Below are 14,617 nucleotides of genomic sequence, written 5' to 3' on the forward strand. Positions count from 1 at the left end.
CCTGGTATACTACTTGGGAGTCGAAAGGCTGAAGTAAGAGCTCCACTTAAACCTCAGGGTTGAGACCAGCCTGGGCAATACAGTGTGACGCTACACAGATAAAACCAAACTTACGAGCAAGAAGTGGACAAAATCTACCATTTAGTTTTCCATGGAGACTGGATCTTAAATGGTTTCCTAGGAAGAAAGCTGAGACATGCTTACAACAGGGGGAGGGCACAGGAAGTTGTAACAGCAGAGGAGTTAAGAGAGGGTGGAGAATGAGTGACTAGGTGAAGACTTTTCACTTGAAAATTTTATGATGCTCTTACTAAAGTATTCTGATGGCTAGTTTTAACAATTAACTCGATACAGCCTAGAAGGCATCACCTGAATGAGTGAGATAAGGGATATCTAGTTGACCTATGGAGATGGCCCTGGGGGGACTATATTGATTATGCTGATCAGAGCTGGGTTTGAGTTCCCTACTGCCTAATAAAGCAAACTAAGCAGGGTGGTGGTGCTCACCTTTAATCCCAGCACTCAGGAGGCAGAGGCAGATGGATCTCTGCAACTATGAAGCCAGTCTAGCTACAGAACGAGTTCCAGGAATACACAGAGAAATCCTTTCTTGAAATATAAAAAAAAAATTAAAAATTTAAAAAAGGGAATGAAAGAAAGCAAACTGAGCACAGGCATGCATGTGCTCACTCTCTGCTCCTGGCTGTGCACAGGACCAGCTGCTTCACATTCCTGCTTCTTCCCCACAGTAACCTGGAATTGGGAGCCTTATAAGTTCTCTCCCCCTTAAAGTCCCTTTCAATGAGTTGTTTTATTGTGGAGATGTGACCACCAGCCCTAACCTGATGGTACTGTGTTTTCTGCCTGCCCAGAAATGAACTGCTCTATCCCAGTCATTAGAGTATCAGACTCAAATAATTTACACAGGTCCCCTAGGATGACTAAAGAAACCTAATATGGAGCCAGGCATCCCTAAGGCTGTTGACCTTTTGCTCTGGAATGTCTGGGAGATCCTAGTGGCCTGCAAGTGAGGTAAGAATAGGATAATGGCTCTGAGGTATCGACAGCCGCCTTTGCTTCTATAGAACTTCCTTATTGCTATGGGAAAGGGATAAAATAGCAGGGAAGTAAGAAACAACTCAGAGAAGTAAAACAGTTTTCCCGCCCCGCTGTGGCATTTGGGTAGGCAGCAGCAATAATACCTAATACCGTGTCTGCCTTTAAAAATCTCACTTCACGGCACCCAGAACCCCCTACCCCGCCTCATCCTCCCGTCTTTGGGGCCACAAAATCCCACAGCTCAGCCTGTTTGGGCTCCGGGGTCCTGGAATTGAGTGTACCCAGGCCGGTGGGAGGTCCCCTCCTTCATTAGCCTGCCTCCAGCAAGGCAGGCCCTTTGTTAGCTAGCTGCTTGGCCTGCAAGGAGACCTGACAGTCAGCCAGAGGATCCATCATTCATTGGGGTGAGTGAGGAGTGAGTGCCTGAACCGGGCAGCTGCCCGGAGAGGGACCACCGACATTCCCCAATTCTCCCCCCAACCCGCACACTCCCTGCTCTTCCTGCAGGGGTTATTCTCCCCGGATACTGCCTCTCTCTTCTTGTCCCTTCCCAGCTTGCACCCAGAACACCCTACCCCGCCTCATCCTCCCGTCTTTGGGGCCACAAAATCCCACAGCTCAGCCTGTTTGGGCTCCCGGGACCTGGAATTGAGTGCACCCAGGCCGGTGGGAGGTCCCCTCCTTCATTAGTCTGCCTGTAGCAAGGTAGGCCCTTTGTCAGCGAGCTGCTTGGCCTGCAAGGAGACCTGACAGTCTGCCAGAGGATCCATCATTCATTGGGGTGAGTTAATTGAATTCATTGGGGGGAATTGAACTTCTAAAAGAAGACCCAAAGGGGATTATTCAGAGGAAGAAATGGGCAGGCGCCAATGCAAGAATTCCTCCAACAATTTGAAAAACAACATGAAAGCACCAGAACCCAACAAAGTTATAACAGGAGGACTTGAACACACTAATCAAGAAGAAGTAGAAAAAATTGACTTTATGAGAGTAATAGAGTCCCTTAAACAGGAGGTGAAAAACTCCCTTAAGGAAATGGACGAGAGGAATAACAAAAAGTTTGAAGAATTGAGTAAATCCGTAAATGATATCCTAGGAAACCATGAAAAAACAATCAAACAGATAATGGAAACAGTGCAAGACTTGAAAACTGAAATGGAGGCAAAGAAGAAAACACAACCCGAGGGCCAGCCGGATATGGAAAATCTATATAAACGAACAGAGACCACAGAAACAAGCATAAGCAACAGAATACAAGAGATAGAAGAAAGAATCTCAGATTCTGAAGATACCATAGAGAAAATAAACGCACTGATCAAAGAAAACAGCAAATCCAACAAATTCTCATCACAAAACGTTCAGGAAATCTGGGACACAATAAAAAGACCAAACCTAAGAATAATAGGCATAGAAGAAGGAGAAGAATTACAGCTCAATGGCCCAGAAAATATATTTAATAAAATTATAGAAGAAAACTTCCCAAACCTAAAGAAAGATATTCCTATTAAGGTTCAAGAAGCTTACAGAACACCAAATAGACTGGATCAAAAAAAAACATCCCCCCGCCATATTATAATCAAAACACAAAACATACAGAATAAAGAAAGAATATTAAGAGCTGCAAAGGAAAAAGGTCAAGTAACATATAAAGGAAAACCTATCAGACTAACACCTGACTTCTCTATGGAAACCATGAAAGCCAGAAGGTCCTGGATAGATGTTTTGCAGAAACTAAGAGACCATGGATGCAAGCCCAGATTACTATACCCAGCCAAGCTTTCATTCACTATAAATGGAGAAAACAAAATATTCCAGGATAAAAACAAATATAAACAATACATAGCCACAAATCCAGCCTTACAGAAAGTAATAGAAGGAAATTCACAAACAAAGGAGTCCAGCATTGCCCAAAATAACTCAGACATCTAGTGACCCTTCACCAGCACATCTCAAAGAAAGGAAACACACAATCTCTACTACCAAATAAAAAATGACAACCGGAGTTAACATCCACTGGTCATTAATATCACTTAATATCAATGGACTCAATTCACCTATAAAAAGGCACAGGCTAAGAGATTGGATACAAAAACAAGATCCAACATTCTGCTGTTTACAAGAAAAACACCTCAACCACAAAGACAGACTACTCAGAGTAAAGGGTTGGGAAAAGGTCTATCAAACAAATGGACCTAAGAAACAAGCGGGTGTGGCCATACTAATTTCTAACAAAGTTGATTTCAAACTAAAATCAATCAGAAGAGATGGAAAGGGACACTTTATACTCATTACAGGAAAAATCTATCAGAATGAAGTCTCAATCCTGAATATCTATGCCCCTAATACAAAAGCACCCATTATATAAAGGAAACATTACTAGAACTCAAGGCAGCAATCAAACCAAACACACTGATAGTGGGAGACTTCAACACTCCTCTTTCACCAATGGACAGGTCAATCCGACAGAAACCTAACAGAGAATTAAGAGACTTAATAGAGGTAATGAACCAAATGGACTTAACAGACATCTATAGAACATTCCACCCAAACAGGAAAGAATATACCTTCTTCTCTGCGGCTCATGGAACCTTTTCGAAAATTGACCACATACTTGGTAACAAAGCAAACTTCCACAGTTACAAAAACGTATTAGTAACCACCTGCATCTTATCGGATCACCATGGATTAAAATTAGAATTCAACAACAATGCTACCCCCAGAAAGCCTACAAACTCATGGAAACTGAACAGTCAACTACTGAACCACACCTGGGTCAAGGAAGAAATAAAGAAAGAAATTAAAGTCTTTCTTGAATTTAACGAAAATAAAGACACAACATACTCAAACTTATGGGACACTATGAAAGCAGTGCTAAGAGGAAAATTCATAGCACTAAGTGCCCACTTAAAAAAAAACGGAGAAAGCACACATTGGAGACTTAACAGCACACCTGAAAACTTTAGAAAAGAAAGAAGCAGACTCACCTAGGAGGAGTAGAAGACTGGAAATTATCAAACTGAGGGCAGAAATCAACAAAATAGAAACACAGAAAACAATCCAAAGAATCAATGAAACAAAAAGCTGGTTCTTGGAGAAAATCAACAAGATTGACAAACCCCTAGCCAAACTAATCAAACGGCAGAGAACACACAAATTAATAAGATCAGAAATGAAAAAGGGGACATAACCACAGACACAGAGGAAATTCAGAGAATCATTAGATCTTACTACAAAAGCCTGTATGCCACAAAATTGGAAAATGTAAAAGAAATGGACACTTTTTTAGACAAGTACCATATACCAAAGTTAAACCAGGACCAGGTAAATGCTCTAAATAGTCCTGTTAGTCGCGAAGAATTAGAAACTGTTATCAGAAACCTCCCTACCAAAAAGAGCCCAGGACCTGATGGGTTCAATGCAGAAGTCTACCAGAACTTCCAAGAAGACCTAATACCTATACTCCTTAAGGTATTTCATAATATAGAAACAGAACAGTCATTGCCAAATTCCTTTTATGAAGCTACAATTACCCTGATACCTAAACCACACAAAGACTCAACCAAGAAAGAGAACTACAGGCCAATCTCACTTATGAACATCGATGCAAAAATTCTCAATAAAATACTGGCAAACAGAATCCAAGAACACATTAGAAAAATTATCCACTATGATCAAGTAGGCTTCATCCCAGAGATGCAGGGCTGGTTCAACATACGAAAATCTATCAATGTAATCCATCATATAAATAAACTGAAGGATAAAAACCATATGATCATCTCATTAGATGCAGAAAAAGCATTTGACAAAATTCAGCACCCCTTTATGATAAAGGTCTTGGAGAGATTAGAGATACAGGGGTCATTCCTAAATATAATAAAGGCTATTTACAGCAAGCCGACAGCTAACATCAAATTAAATGGAGAGAAACTCAAGGTCATCCCACTAAATTCAGGAACGCGACAAGGCTGTCCACTCTCTCCTTATCTCTTCAATATAGTACTTGAAGTTCTAGCAATAGCAATAAGACAAAACAAGGGGACCAAGGGGATTCGAATTGGAAAGGAAGAAGTTAAACTTTCATTATTTGCTGATGATATGATAGTGTACATAAGCGACCCGAAAAACTCCACCAAAGAACTCCTACAGCTGATAAACTCCTTTAGTAGCGTGGCAGGATACAAGATCAACTCCAAAAAATCAGTCGCCTTCCTATATACAAAGGATAAGGAAGCAGAGAAAGAAATCAGAGAAGCGTCACCATTCACGATAGCCACAAATAGCATAAAATATCTTGGGGTAACTCTAACCAAGGAAGTGAAAGACCTATTTGACAAGAACTTTAAGTCTTTGAAGAAAGAAATTGAAGAGGACACCAGAAAATGGAAGGATCTCCCTTGCTCTTAGATTGGGAGGATCAACATAGTAAAAATGGCAATACTACCAAAGTCAATCTATAGATTTAATGCAATCCCCTTAAAGATCCCATCAAAATTCTTCACAGATCTTGAGAGGACAATAATCACCTTTATATGGAAGAACAAGAAACCCATGATAGCCAAAACAATCTTAAACAATAAAGGAACTTCTGGAGGCATTACCATCCCTGACTTCAAACTCTATTACAGAGCTACAGTATTGAAAACAGCTTGGTATTGGCATAAAAATAGAGAAGTCAACCAATGGAATCGAATAGAAGACCCAGATCTTAACCCACAAATCTATGAACACCTGATTTTTGATAAAGGAGCTAAAAGCACACAATGGAAGAAAGAAAGCATCTTCAACAAATGGTGCTGGCATAACTGGATGTCAACCTGTAGAAGAATGAAAGTAGATCCGTGTCTATCACCATGCACAAAGCTCAAGTCCAGGTGGATTAAAGACCTCAATATCAATCTGAACACACTGAGCCTGTTAGAGGAGAAAGTGGGAAGTACTCTACAACATTTGGGCACAGGAGACCGCTTCCTACGTATAGCCCCAGCAGCACAGACATTAAGGGCAACATTGAATAAATGGGACCTCCTGAAGCTGAGCAGCTTCTGTAAAGCAAAGGACACTGTCACTAAGACAAAAAGGCAGCCTACTGACTGGGAAAAGATCTTCACCAACCCCGCAACAGACAAAGGCCTGATCTCCAAAATATATAAGGAACTCAAGAGACTAGAGTTTAAAATGCTAATTAACCCAATTAAAAAATGGGGCACTGAACTGAACAGAGAATTCTCAACAGAAGAAGTTCGAATGGCCAAAAGACACTTAAGGGCATGCTCAACCTCCTTAGCAATCAGGGAAATGCAAATCAAAACAACGCTGAGATACCATCTTACACCTGTCAGAATGGCTAAAATCAAAAACACCAATGATAGCCTTTGCTGGAGAGGATGTGGAGTAAGGGGTACACTCATCCATTGCTGGTGGGAATGCAAACTTGTGCAACCGCTTTGGAAAGCAGTGTGGAGGTTTCTCAGGAAATTTGGGATCAACCTACCCCAGGACCCAGCAATCCCACTATTGGGAATTTACCCAAGAGATGCCCAATCATATTTCAAAAGCATCTGTTCAACTATGTTTATAGCAGCATTATTTGTAATAGCCAGACCCTGGAAACAACCTAGATGCCCTTCAGTGGAAGAATGGATGAAGAAAGTGTGGAATATATACATATTAGAGTACTACTCGGCGGTAAAATCAATGACATCTTGAATTTTGCATGCAAATGGATGGAAATAGAAAACACCATCCTGAGCGAGGTAACCCAGGCCCAAAAAGAGGAACATGGGATGTACTCACTCATAATTGGTTTCTAGCCATAAATAAAGGACATCGAGCCTACAATTCGTAAAAATTCCTAGAGAAGCTATATAAGAAGGTGAACCCAAAGAAAAACATATAGTTATCCTCCTGGTTATTGGAAGTAGACAAGATTGCCGAACAAAAAATGGGAACATGGGGGTGGGGTGGGATGGGGGGATGGGGAGAGAAAAGGGTGAAGTGGAGGATGGGAAGAGCTTGGGGGAATAGGATGGTTGGGGTATAGGAAGGGTGGATAGGGGAATAAGGAATTATATATCTTAGTTAAGGGAGCCATTCTAGGGTTGGCAGAGACTTGACTCTAGAGGGGTTCCCAGGTGTCCAGGAAGACGACCCCAGCTAGTTCCTAGGGCAGCTGAGGAGAGGGTGCCAGAAATGTCCAGATCCTATTGTCATACTCATGAATATCTTGCATATCACCATAGAACCTTCACCTGGCATTGGATGGAGAAAATGACAGAGCCCCACATAGGAGCACCAGACTGAGCTCTCAAGGTCCTGATGAGGAGCAAAAGGAGGGAGATCATGAGCAAGGAAGCCAGGACCGCGAGGAGTGCTTTTACCCATTGAGACGGTGGAACAGATCTCAGGACCGCGAGGAGTGCTTTTACCCATTGAGACGGTGGAACAGATCTAACGGGAGACCACCAAGTCCAGTCGGAATGGGACTGATGGAACAGGGGACCAAACCGGACTCTCTGAATGTGGCTGACGGTGGAGGAGGACTGAGAAACCAAGGACAATGGCAATGAACATGAACTCTACAACATGGACGGGCTCACTGTGAGCCTTGTCAGTTTGGTTGCTCACCTTCCTGGACTTAGGGGGAGCTGGGAGGACCTTGGACTTAACATAGTGAAGGGAACCCTGATGGCTCTTTGTCTTTGGAGAGGGGTGGAGTGGGGGTATGGGTGGAAGGGAGGGGAGGGAAAGGGGAGGAGATGGAAATCTTGAATAAAAAAATGAGGAAAAAAAATAAAAAAAAAGACACACACACAAAAAAAAAAATCTCACTTCACTCCACCTCCAAATAGCATGCTTCCTTCTGCCAACAGTAAGAATAAATTCATTTAGCCTAAATTGGATTGCGTCTAGAAAGAATAAATTCCTTTAATCTAAATTTGGATTAAAGTCTAAGTATTTGGTCTTCCCAGTGGATCTGAATGCCACAACATTATCACAGCAACAGGAAGAAAACTAGGGAAAGTACTACTAACAGTCACACAAAAGGCATAAAAGTTCTAACTTTAAGACCCTCGTCCCTTATTCTCAAAGGAACGAGAAGGAATTTCCTAGCAGAGTGTTTTAAAAATCAAAAACCCCAGACTAGCTTCATGTTCCCAGAAATGATAGTGGCCCCCTCTTAAGTGACCTCTCTCTAAAGATAAAACAAGCTGACAAAACAGGTTGAGAAAGAGCAAAGACTCCACACCTGTGCTAAAACCCCCCTGACCGCCTTGAAGGGCTCGTGGGTTTTGCCTTTAAAAAGCTAACCCCACAGAGGGACTGGAGATCCTCCCTGAGGGTTGGAGATGAGTTCCGAGCTAGCTCAAATTACACTAACAATAAACCTTGCTATTACTGAAGTCTAGACTTCTCTGGTTTCTGGTGGTCTCCCTGGGGGTCGCAATCTGGGCACAACATTAACTTGGGGAGCCCAAACTATGTATGAGACACTGTCCAGCAGAGATCAATGTTTGCTGAGTGAATATTATCAGAAATCTCTGATATGATTATTTCTGATAATATTCTCTGACTGGAGATCGTTCAGCAGTTATGAGCACTAGATGCTCTTCCAGAGTCCCCAACTCACAACCATCTGTACCTCAGTCCCAAGAGATCTGATGCGCTCTTCCAGCCTCTGAGAGCACCAGGCACACACATGGTGCACAGACATACATGTGAAAAAAGCACTCAAATACATGAGTAAACTAACTTCATTTTTAAAATGATGAAATTAAAGAGGTAGTATCTAATGGACATATGGAAAAATTCAGCAAAGCCTGTCCAGCTAACTTCTACTTAGCCTCCTGTGGCATTATTTCCTCTTGGGTTTGGGGCAGAAAACCCTGTGTGAAGGCTGACGATCTACTGTCCTAATATATAGGTCAGAGCAACTCCTTATGGCCTGATCTTACAAAGAATGGTATTTCCAAGTTCTGTGGCTGGCTTCATGGAAGAGGGATTTAGAGACAGGAAGAAAGAAGAGTGGAGAGAGACATCTGAGGTCCTTTGTCGCTTTTTATCAATGGAGTCAGGAGGCAAAGAATATTGACAGTATAACACATCACAGGTGTTCAAATTGACAGTGATTTTGTCTTTACTACTTATATGGGTCCGTGTTGAAAGCCACATAATGTGGGTGACTTCTGTAGCAGTCCAACCATGAAGGCTTCGTACATTCCAGGGTAGGGGCATGTGGATTAGAAACATTAGGGAGGAGGAACAGAGATATGAAGGAAATACAGAGAGACAGGATAGCGCACCAGGAGGGCAACTGAGTGTACACTCAAAACTGAGTCCGCCAGTGTTTAATTTTTCATTTTTTTACACCAATACAAAGGGCGGGGGAGACCAAAGACTGCTTTAACATGACACAAAGGACAACCAGGACAGTCACCTGCTTTTATACTTGAGACACAGAGCCATTATTTTCTGAGTAAAGCATTTGATGTTTTGGGCATGATAAGCTGTAAATATACCCTAGACCAAGTTTCCTGTAGGCAGTCACTCCATTTGCCAAACCTTCTATTTTAACATGAAGGAGCAGAAATAGGCTTGAATTCTCTGACGTTTGGTCTGTGGGCCACCTCAATGTCCAAAACACCAACTAACCACACCCTAGGTCAGAGTTTCTTGTTCGTAGCCACACCTGTTGCCAACAATTTTGAAAGAGTAAAAGTAAGCTCAAACTCTCTGACCACCAGTCAAGGTAGGACAGGCTCTGTGGGCCATCACAGGCCCCCAGCACAAATCCTGAATTCCTAACAGTGGCACTCAGTGGCCCTTGCACATGCTCCCTTAACTCCTACCCCAGAACACCAACCTTTTCCTACACATACTACAATTTTTTGACTTGCCAGCCTCTGTTCCCTAACGAGCATACACATTACAAAAAGTAGTACAAAACAGTTCACTGATACGGTTAAAATGAAAGCTAGTATTTCTATTAACACTCTAATTTGCAATAAAAGCACCAGAAAAAAATATAGAATTTCCAATAAAAATCAACGAAATTACAAATGCCAACAATTCAGGGTAATGTTACTTTTCAGGAATTCCTAAAGTATTATGATTTAGTCAATCTATAGTATCTCTGGCCTTCTATGTCCTTAACCACAAAGTCAGTCTAAATATAAGCTTCCTCTTGATAGTTTTGCATAATCAATTTTCCTGAATGTTACATTATAACATAATTCTCATCTATAATAAAAAAGTTAACCTTTCAGAATTGTATATGTACTAACAACTATAGTGGACAGAGGCTGCAAAGGGTAGAAGCTGAGGTCAGCTTTGTCTGTGCATTAAGATCCTGTCAAGAAAAGTAATCGTACAAAGGAACAAGAGAGAATTATGCTGAGCACTTAGCTACATCACCTTATTTAAAATATTAACAGAGTAAGCAGTTTCCACTGGCAGTGGCACATGGTTAATGTGGCTGGATCATGTCTCTGCATTAACTTGGTCATAATCAGACAACAAAATACAATCATATACAAATTGCAAATTAAACCAAAGATTAAAAGCAAGAGAAAGTGTGTTGGTACTGACTCCGTCAGATTTCTAGTCCCTGAACACTACAGCACAACAGTCTACACTGCACTTACTTTGTATTAGGATTTTAAATAATTTAGAAATGACGAGAAGTACACAGGAGGATGTGCAGAACTTAATCACAAAATACAAATACAACCATATTCTGGTTTCAGTACCTCAAGGAGTCTTAGACCTAGAGCTGAGAATGTAGCAGCTCAATGGTAGAACACAAAAGACATGGTTCACAACAGTCCAGGAAAAAGGGGTAAGAACTGACCAGTCAAAACACAGGGTACTGAAAAGCCAACTTGGAAGTGGCCCGTTCTTACACCTGGGATGAAGGGGAGAAGTGTAGCGTCCTGTCAACAGGAAAAGAACAATCTGTGGCTGTCTCTCCAAGTCTTATTGTAGTGGTTCTAAGAGATTTCAGTGCCCTAACAATCCCCACAAGATAGACAAGAATTTGACCTAAGTTGGGATTATCATCAATAAGAGCAAATCATTACATATTATGGCAACTCTGTTACCACACACACACACACACACACACACACACACACAAAAATTTAATGACTCCAACTACAACACAAATTCCATTCAGAAGCATGGGCCACCCAATCACAGACCAGACGACATCACATGTGTACCAGGCTATGCAGTTTTACTTAATGTTGTACCCACTGTGGCTGCATTACTGCCCAGGTTATTGTCTTAGTATTTATCCCAAGGAATTCGATCCCCTAGAGAAGTGAAGATCTTTTTAAAAGACATTTGTATCTATGCAATATATGTCCAGGTACCATCAGTTCAGAGGAAGTTGTGAAATCCCATGCAATTAGAGTTGCAGTAGCTTGCAAAGCTGTCAAATATGGATGCTGGGAACTAAACTCAGATCTTTGGAAGAGCAACAACTCCCTTAATTGCTGAGCCATCTCTCTAGTCCTGGAAACTAGACTTTTTCTTCTGAGAAATGGTCTGAGAGACGGTCTCATCCTGTAGCTGAGTCTGCCTCAAACTCAAATCATGTTCAAGTGCTGGAATCCTCCTTAGAGTGCTGGGACTAAAGACATGCACCACCATGCCTAATAAGCTGGTGGTCTTTTTTTTTAAGACAGGGTTTCTCTGTAGCTTTGGAGCCTGTCCTGGAACTACCTCTTGGAGATCAGGCTAGACTTGAACTCCCAGAGATCCACCTGCCTCTGCCTCCCGAGTGCTGGGATTTGTGGACTGCTAGCTTTGAACGGCATAGAAACTCTGTGCGGAATGACCTGAGGTAGCATTCTCACTGACAGGCTTGGCAAACCAAGTCAGGAGGAGGCAAACCTCTCCCATCAGTAGTGTTGACAATAGTCAGTCACTAAGAACACAGATGTGCACTGTACTTCAAAGGCTCTGATTAGGCTGTTGTTTGTCTTCTGATGAGGTGTTTTTACATATTCTATAACAGCAAAAGTTATTCCCATAACACCAGGCTTTTCTGTTTAGATTAACAAGGTCACGAAGCTCTTAAAATTATTTGCAACAAAGTTATTAGTTTATGTAACTATTTTCAAGTATTATGGGAACCTAGTTTGAATTATGATTTGAGTATTATAAAAGAGCACTGGCTTTGCAATAAAGTATGCAGTTGTATCTCCTACTCTGCATCCCCTGTGTCCTGATTTCTGCGGCACTACCCAGGGTCATCCATAACCAAGGTGGTTGGGGAAGGGTCCCCAACAATTGGCACCCGAACAGGGACCCTGAAAGACCATTAGAAGTGCCGGATAATAATGGAAAGTAATTACAGAGTAATGGGACAAGCTAACTCTTCTCCATTTCTGTCTATGCTTAAGTGTTTATTGAAAACTCATGGCGCTCATGTATCTATGTCAGACTTAAGAGATGTGTCTTGAAATTACCTAAGAATATAATCCTTGGTTTCCCTCAGATGAGAATTTAATGGATATGGAAATTGGGATCGGGTTAGGATGAACGTTGAGAAGGCTGTGAAGCAAGGTGAAAAAAATACCAGCGCGCTTTTTCTCTGTACGGTCTCTTGTTTACGTAGTTTTGAAAGCTGTACAGACTGAGCCAGCAAAAGACTTAGCATCCGAGGTTTGTGCCCTGGTGAAAAAGTCACAGGTTAGTGAAGAGATGGAATCTGAGATTGAAAAAGATAATTCCCAGTTGGCTGAGAAGCCAGTTAAGGTTACTCAGAAGGATAATGAAGTTACTAAGGAGAGGATAAATAAATTAGAAAAACAGCGGGAAGAATTGTTAACTATCACCAAAGAAAAAGTGAAAGTAAAACTGTCAGCTCCTCTGCTGCCAAGGCAATCATTTAAGGCAGCTGCAGTCAGGGGATTCCTGATCTTGACTCTCAGAGAGAGACAGAGACAGAGACAGAGCGAGCATATTGCTCAATTACTGTTTTTACCTTATTTGCCTATTGGTCAGTCTTCTGCTATAAGGACAGAAGGATCCCGGGAGCATCAACAGTGGCGCGGTATAAATATACGAGGTTAGCTGCACAGCATGAAAAACAAGTAAAAAGTAACTCAAGTGCAACTGTAAAATAAGAAGTAACTTGCATAGGAGTGTAAAAAAAAGGTAAATATGGGCCAAGAAAACATAAGACAGCTGTTTGTACATTTACTTATAGATACTGTAAAGGTTGGGGTACTAAGGAGAGACAACAGCAATTGCTTTAGTTTTTGAAATGAATAAAGGATGTGTGCCCCTGATTCCCTGCAGAAGGGAGTATGAATCTAGAGATTTAAAAAGGTGTGTGTGAATGAATGAGCACGCTTGGTCTGTGTTTTAACTGTTACTATGTTGCTGTTTTATGTGTTTATGTCTTTGAAAAGCTTAAGTGGTACCGGTACCTGTCTGTCTGTCATTACTGTCCGTTGTTGTCTATTGATCTTTGTTATCCTGGAAGAGAGGAGGCAGGCAGCCTCTATCTCTAGACTCCTGTGCATTTTTATTGGATCAGTTCCAAGACTTTGGGTGCCCGAATGAGAAACTTCTCTAAGGAGAGGCATGACACTGGCCACCTCCCTTCGTTGTTCTCTGGTCCACAGCCAGCCAGCAGCTCCTGCAGAGGGCAGAGGGTGCAGGCGCATGCTCAGGTGGGCAGAGACACTACAGAGAGACATGCGCTTGTGTACGGGTCATCAGAGAACTGACTGCTTGCAGTTGAAAAACTGCACGGATGTTTAACAGAGAAGCTTTGATGGTTGCCGGAGAAGCTAACAAAAAAATATTTTTTCAGGAATCCTGGCACTCAAGGACACTGCCCAAGAGCGCTGCTCCCCCTCTTTTCTTTCCTAAGTCAAGTTCTTCTTCACTGTGATAACACTCAAGGTCTCTTCTGCTGGCCATCAGTTTCTCATTTTAACCCTTCTCTATCTTGATACTGCTTTTAAAAAAATGTTGAGTTATACCAACCTGTGTACTTTGGAAAGTGTTGATTTAAAGTAATAGTTAAAGATGCATTATGTTTGGGGAAAATAATGCTTCTGTTTTCGCAGGAAAAGAAAAAATAGGAGTTTTAATCACTTAGATCCAATGGGTTACAAATATTTATCATCTTTAAAGGAAATTGGGTACAAATTATTATTCATTAAGAAAAAAACTGCTGCTAGTTTCAAAAGTTTCACATTGGTACAGGTTTTTTATATGCAAATTTAAATATTCTTACTGTGATACATACATGTGTATTATATATTTTGGCTCTTGTTTGAAATGTATCTATGCAATGTTCTGGACTGCTGGATAAACTCACAAGAGGAGACATTCATGGAAATTTACATGTTATCTAAAGGACAAGGGGACAGACAAGACTAAAATTACATATATGTGTATGTATGTGTATATATACATATGCATGTACATATACATACATATACATATATATAACTCATCTATGGACAATGAGTTTTAAGAAAAACTATAAGCCTTCTAAATATTTAATTATGTTGTGCTAATTCTGATTGACTTATCC

The 14,617-nt window shown here is 41.3% G+C and overlaps 1 protein-coding gene across 9 annotated transcripts in view; it reads right to left on the reverse strand.

Moving 5' to 3' along the window:
- Resf1 (retroelement silencing factor 1) overlaps window positions 1-14,617 on the reverse strand; it is a 43,182-nt gene that overhangs the window by 14,565 nt on the left and 14,000 nt on the right. For 3 of the 9 annotated variants that reach the window (XM_038320300.1, XM_038320296.1, XM_038320298.1), the window contains exon 3: window positions 13,049-13,137. The exons of 5 other annotated variants lie outside the window; for them this stretch is intronic. The gene's annotated coding sequence lies outside the window, so the exon portion shown is untranslated. Of the gene's footprint in view, window positions 1-13,048; window positions 13,138-13,496; window positions 13,634-14,617 lie in introns of those variants that run through there. One more of the 9 variants, XM_038320302.1, reaches the window with a different exon arrangement.

This window comes from Arvicola amphibius, chromosome 2, assembly GCF_903992535.2.
Source record: "Arvicola amphibius chromosome 2, mArvAmp1.2, whole genome shotgun sequence".
In the NCBI taxonomy this organism is placed as follows: Eukaryota; Metazoa; Chordata; class Mammalia; order Rodentia; family Cricetidae; genus Arvicola; species Arvicola amphibius.